We start from the raw sequence: 6,850 nt of genomic DNA on the forward strand, positions 1-6,850 counted from the left end.
AAAAATGACGTGTAATTATTACAGATAAAATTACCGATGAAATATGTCCGTCGCTAATACCCATCAGTGAATTCATTGATAATATTTAAGTTATAACTTGATAGACGACCCCCGTCCTACCCCTCACCCATTTATTCTTCTTCATTCTTTTTATTCTATTGAAAACAACACACAACACCCCCTCATTTTGTCACAAATCAAGCTCTCATCATCACAAACTCCGCCACTCAAATACTCAGTCTGTCAGTATCCCTATTTTGGTTCAATTGTTTTTAGATTTTCCTCATAAGTAAGCAAAATTACCTCTTTTTTGTTGTAACTCATTTTTAACATGTTAATTTTTTTTGGCATTTTTATGTAATATATGTAGTTTGTTTGTGTGTTTACTTGTTTTATAGCTTTTTCCTATAAGAATTTGTTGTATGAAAGTATAATTTGTTTTAATAATTATATAGTTATGGATACAATGAGAATGAATGAGTGCTGTGCAAGTAACTATTTAATTGCAGATGAAGAACCAAATGCAGACACAACTAGTTTTTTTTATCTTTTAAAAGATTATGACAAACTATTTTGGGATGGGTTCACAAATAACAGTAAATAATCAATCGTCGCACAGATATTCACCATCAAGTCAGATTACAGGCTGAGTGATGCTAGTTACGATAGAGTTGTTGAATTGGCGAAAAACATTTTACCTGAACGAAATGGGCTAAAAGAGAACTTCTATATTGTTTAATCCATAATGAAATCTCGTGGTCTAGGATACCAGAAAATTGATACGTGTCTAAAATTTTGCATGTTGTACTACTTTGAAAATGCAAATTTGACTGACTACAAAACCTATGGGCATGCTCGGTATAAACCCAAAACTGGTAGGGAAAAGACTATTGTCGCCCATAGAAAAAAAAGATATTTCTCAATCACTCATAAACTACAAAGGTTATCCATGTCTTCAAAGACTATTGAGCACCTGACATGACATCATTCACATGATGTAGTGGATGTAGTCATAGTACACCCTTCCGATGATGAAGCCTATAAATAGTTTAATAAGGTGCATCCTTAGTTTTTAATGGAACCATAGAACGTATGTGTTGAGTTATATATAAAAAGATTCAATCCACTCAGGTTATTTTCTGCATCATATTCATGTTAGCTGATAATACTCACAATTTATAACTTGCCATAGGGATGTGTATGAGGCTAGAGTTCATGTTCTTATCTATGGTCATATCTGGTCCTAATAGTTTAGGTAGGAATATAGATGTTTTCTTTGACCGTTGATTGATCAGTTGAATCAGTTGTTGTCATCCGAGACTTTGATGTATGATGTCTCGAGGAAATAGAGTTTTTAGATGAAGGCAACTTTAATGTGAACTATCAATGATTTTCCTGTGTTTGAGATAGTTTCTGGTTGGAGCACATATGAAAAATTAGCATGTCCCTACTGTATGGAAAATAACAAGGCCTTCACCTTAATAAATAATGATAAACCATCCTTTTCCTATTGCCACAGGAGGTTCTTGCAAACTAATCACAATTATAGTAAGAGCATAAAAGACTTCTTTATAGGTAAAGTTAAAAGGAATGTTGCTCCGCCGATACCGTCAAGTGAAGATTTGTATGATATGGTCTCATAGTACGAGGGCATTGTTTTTTGTTTTCAATCTAATAAGTAGAAGTTTTCTGGTTTTAGTATGACCTGTAATTTGGTAAAACAAAGTATTTTTTAGGAGATTTCTTATTAGAAGCTAATTTCATTCACCATAATCTAGATGTCATGCATATAAAAAAAAGAATGCGTTTGAAAATATTTTTAACATGATGATGGACGCGAAAGGAAAGATAAAGGACAACATGAAAGCTAGAATGGATATACCTTTGTTTTTTCATCATAAAAATATAAAGTTTGTTTATGATGGGTAATGGGTTGCAAAGCCTAAAGCCAACTTCTTCATATAAAATAATGCTCATTTACTTGTCTACCAATGGTTTAATATTTTCCTGATGGATATACTTTGAACATATCTAGGTTGGTGAATTCATAGGATGAGATATTGTATGGAATGAAAAGTCATGATTGCCACGTGTTTATGTAAATACTCATTCAACTTGCTTACCAGGATTTATTGTTAAAGGGGATATGGAATGCACTCATAGAGATCAGTCACTTTTTTAGAGATATATGCTCTAACAAGTTGCATACCTAACACATAAAGAAGCTTTAAACAAATATCATCCAGACAATTTGCAAACTTTTGATGATATTTCCCTCTTTTTTTTTTGGTTTAATAGAGCATCTAACAATATATTTACTATTTAAGGTAAAAGTTGAAGGGACTGTCAAGTATAGATGAATGTATTCATTCGAGAGGTTAAGGATTACACATGCATCTTAATTAAATTTCTATTGTTATTTTAATTTAAAATATTCATTTAATTCCATGCAAATACTTGTTCAACCTTAAGAAAAAAGTTAAAAACAAGAAGCATGTTGAGACTTTAATATGCGAGGCTTATATTGTTGAAGAGATCTTAACATTTAGCTCGTACTATTTTAAGCCTCATTTGAGAACAAAAATCAACCGCATTCCAAGACATGATGATGGTGGAGAAGTGCCTTCAAGTGGGGATTTGACAATACTTTCTCATCCTGGATGACCTTTAACAAAACAATACAGTGAGGAGAAGATATTTAACAATAATCAAATTCAGACATGTATGTAATTTATATGTTATTTAATTTTTAAATATGGATATTGTTTTATAAATGTGAGGTGAAAACATTTAGAATCTTTAAACAAATTAATGTAAGGTTTTACACACGAACGACTCTGGCCGCCGATATAAGCTTGTATGTAATCACGCAATTTTAACCCGAAAATGGATGAAATTTGAGGAATAAATTTATTATAATATGGATGTAAGTCCAGAATGAATTAGTTTAGAAATATTGATTATTTGAGTAGGTAAAATAATATATAAATTTGGATTTTGGCGTAAAAATTACATGCCGACAAGTTTTACACTATCAAACATAACTCTCAATCTGACTGTTGGATCCGACTGAGATTTTATGAGTAACATCCTGACACGACATTATACCTTGGGCTACACTTGTAGCTCAATCCAAGTCCAGAAAGTCCTAGTGATAGCATTGAAATGCGTGTAAAATAACATATAAACAATAAGTAAGGGTAAAATTGGAATTGAGCCAAAAACTCTTTCCTTCCCCTTTAAAAACTAACTTGCAGCTGTGAAGGAAAGGAGATAGACTAAGAGTCTTTATCTTCTTTCTTTTCTTCTTAATTTCTTATTCTTCTCTCATGAGAGATGGTGTGAAGGGGTGAAAAAGAAAGATTAGAGGGAGAAGAGACATACATGGAGGTTGAAAAATTAGGGAGAAAGGAAGAGATAAAGATAAAGAGAGATGGAGAGATGACTAGAGAATAAAAAGAGAGATAAGCTTAGAGGAGGAAGGGGAAATTGGAAACATTGGTTTGCAAAGAAAAGGTTTAAGCATCCATCTTGGTTGGAGAGGTTGTGGTATTAGGAAGACATTAAGGAATCTTGATTAAAGCTTAGACAACATGTAGGTGCTCTACATCTTATTTGAATTTAAGAATCATTAAGAATTTTATTTTTAAATTGTTGTGTGTTGTGGATGTGATGTAAAAAAGAGATAAAAGAAGAAATAATAGTGCAAATTTTATAAATGGATTGATTGACAACTAAATGAGTTAGCTAGAGTTATGGCATCCATGAGGGATAGCCGAATTAATTGGCAACCAAGTGGGTTAGCCGGAGTTATGGCATTTATAAGGGATAACCGAATTAATTGGTAACCAAGTGGGTTAGTTGGAGTTATAAGCATCCATGTTGGATGACTAAGATTAAGTGAACTTCAATGATGTGAGCTAAAATGATTAAATTATTGAATCAAAGAGATAGGCTATATAAGAATGAGAATAAAGAAGCTTTGGTTAATATACTATATATGTTTTAATGCTTGTAATGATACTCAAACATTCATGATATTGATTACTTAATTTCTGACTAGATAAACCAGGGGTTCAATAATAAATTGTCTTTTATAGATGAAAGTAATGTCCATGCATATATAATTGTCGGATGAGATAATATGTTATGGCATGTATAGTAAATAATGTTATTTATAGGTGTATACAAACTTTAAGTGAAGTATTTAGCTGTTATTTATAATTATAATATTAATTGTCTTGTATGTTAATTTTACCATTTAATGTGGAATTGTATGATTTGTTAGAAGATTGACTATGGTTGAATGTTAATAAGGTAGTCATGTGGTTGTCATGGAGCCATGTCGAAATAAGAACCGAGATTATTGGATCAGTTATATATAGAGTTGTATGTGTTGTTTATAAGTTGAGAAAACTTAGGAATGATCCATTTAAGGAGAAACCCTGCTGGAATTTTGGAAGAGATATTGATGATCTTAAAAGATTATAAATATGTCGCTAAAGGCTGAAATTGAGATAGAGAGTTTTTTTTTTTAAAGAATGAACATAATTGTTAAAGTAAATAAATTATTCATGAATGTTGAGCGGATTAAATGGATTGAAGAATCCTTAATTAGATCAAAGTATGATCTATAGGTATTATTGGATTATTGCATCCATAGTTAAGTCGACATCATTAGCTGAACATAAAATGAACTGCAAAACATTGGATACCAAAGATATTAAGCTATTGATTTTAAGGGTCAATTAGGGGTTGATGTAGAACTACAAATGCATCTTTGACTGTCAAGTTATAAAAATATAAATTTATTATTTGAAACTTGCCAATGGACATATATATATGTCAATGAAGATGATGAGATAGACAAGCTTCAATTCAATAAAGAAAATTATATGGACATGACAATGATGAAATTGAAGAAAACGATGATGAAGAAGAAGAAGAAGAAGAAAAAGAAAACAATTCTGATTAAATCGAATTCAAACTAATTCTAATTGTAAAACATCAATGTGCAATGAAATTGACTTTAATGTTATCTTTTTTGTTGTTCCTTTACAATGAACTATTGTTAACACCGATGAAATATTTATTGTTGTGATTATATTATTATGTCATTATGTTATTGAAAAAAAATTGTGTTATTGTGTTGTGATTTTACTGTATTTGCAGGTTAGATAGATAGAGAAAACAAGAACACTTGGAAAGAGAAATTGTTTTATACCGATAGAATTACTGATAGCCTATAAAATACAGATGAATTATCGACGAACTAAGCTTCTCAGAAAGTTCCAAAGAGTTGGAAATAGATTACAAGAGTTTGCTAGTAACAATCACAAACAGAGTTACAAACGAACTTAGTCCCCAAGAAACTTCTAAAGAGTTGGAAAAATTACATGAATTTGACACTGAAAATTACAGATGAAATTATTGACGAAATGAAATTTCATCGGAGAATTTTAAGGGGGTTTGGAAAATGTTGGGTTTAATTGAAAATTTTAAGTTTTAATTACCAACAAAGTTTTAAAATTAATAAATATTTAATTATCTGTCGGTAATTTTGTCGATAAAAATCTTAATTAAAAGACCACAATCCTTAATTTCATCTTTCAACAACGTTTTCTTCTTCTCTCTTCTCCCTGTGAATCTCTCTTTGTGTGCCTTCTTCCTCTCTTCTCTCTCTGTCAACTTTTTCTATCTATCTTCCCTCTCATTCCTTTTCCATCTCCTTCTATCCTTTACATTTTACAAGTCTTCATCCTCCACGCCTCCATGCCAAGTAAGTCTCGCCATTTTTTATTAAGATGTTTTTAATTTTAAGTGATATATCTTTATGTTAATTTTATATTCTAAATCAATTCCTAATTCAATTGCGATTATGAAAACCTAAATTAATCATTATAAGAATAGCCACATTTTGTAAACAATTTATTTGAAAATTTCTTTGATTATTCTCATCCAAAGAAAAATTTCAAGTTGTGGTTATAAAGTAAGAAAAAAAAATATTGTGATTACATGTAAATATGATGGTCATCAGAGGCGCTCTCAGAAATACAATGGGAAGTACATAATTCACTGGAAGTCCGACCATAACATGTAAGTCTGATTTCATTTCCTGTACGATAAAAAATAAAAAAAATAAGTAATTTTTGAAAAATTAATTTCAATGCACGAATGGAGTTTCAGGTTTATAAATATGAAGGCTGCTCTCATGATAACTTCGGATATATTAATTAATTTAAAAATCTTGTTCTTTTAATAAATAAATGAACAAGAAGAGATACATTGATTATGTTTTTTTTTTGGATGTGTTAAATGTTGTTTTAGGTATCTTGCTATTGGGGAAAAAAAAAAACCTTGAAATAATCATTTAAAAGAAAATAGCATTTTCACAAGATAAGGTAATACTTCTTTTCTCCCCCTTTATCTCTCTTACTAAGTTGTATAAATGACGTTATTAATATTATATCCTAAATGTTTTAAAGAATGATGTTATTCCTATTCTCCTAATCAATATTTATTTCTATTTCTTAAAATAATAGAGTTTAACTATGTTTTATACTCTCTTTTTATGCAATTGAAATTCAAGATGTTTTTTAAACTTGACTTTTGAATGAAATGTATTTTTTTAAAAGAAATAAACTTCTTAAAGTGTTAAACCGATATGTTATGCAAATGAGCAGTTTCTTAAAATAGTAATAATATAAAAATAGCATATTTATATTATTAAAATATTTAATAATATAAAAATAGTATCTTGAAACTCTTTGATTTTATTTAATTTTTTTTTAAAAAAAGAAAAAGAAAACATAGCCATGCCCCTCCATAAGGCTATGCCCAGCACCGACCG

Source organism: Populus trichocarpa, chromosome 5 (genome assembly GCF_000002775.5).
Source record: "Populus trichocarpa isolate Nisqually-1 chromosome 5, P.trichocarpa_v4.1, whole genome shotgun sequence".
Taxonomy (NCBI): Eukaryota; Viridiplantae; Streptophyta; class Magnoliopsida; order Malpighiales; family Salicaceae; genus Populus; species Populus trichocarpa.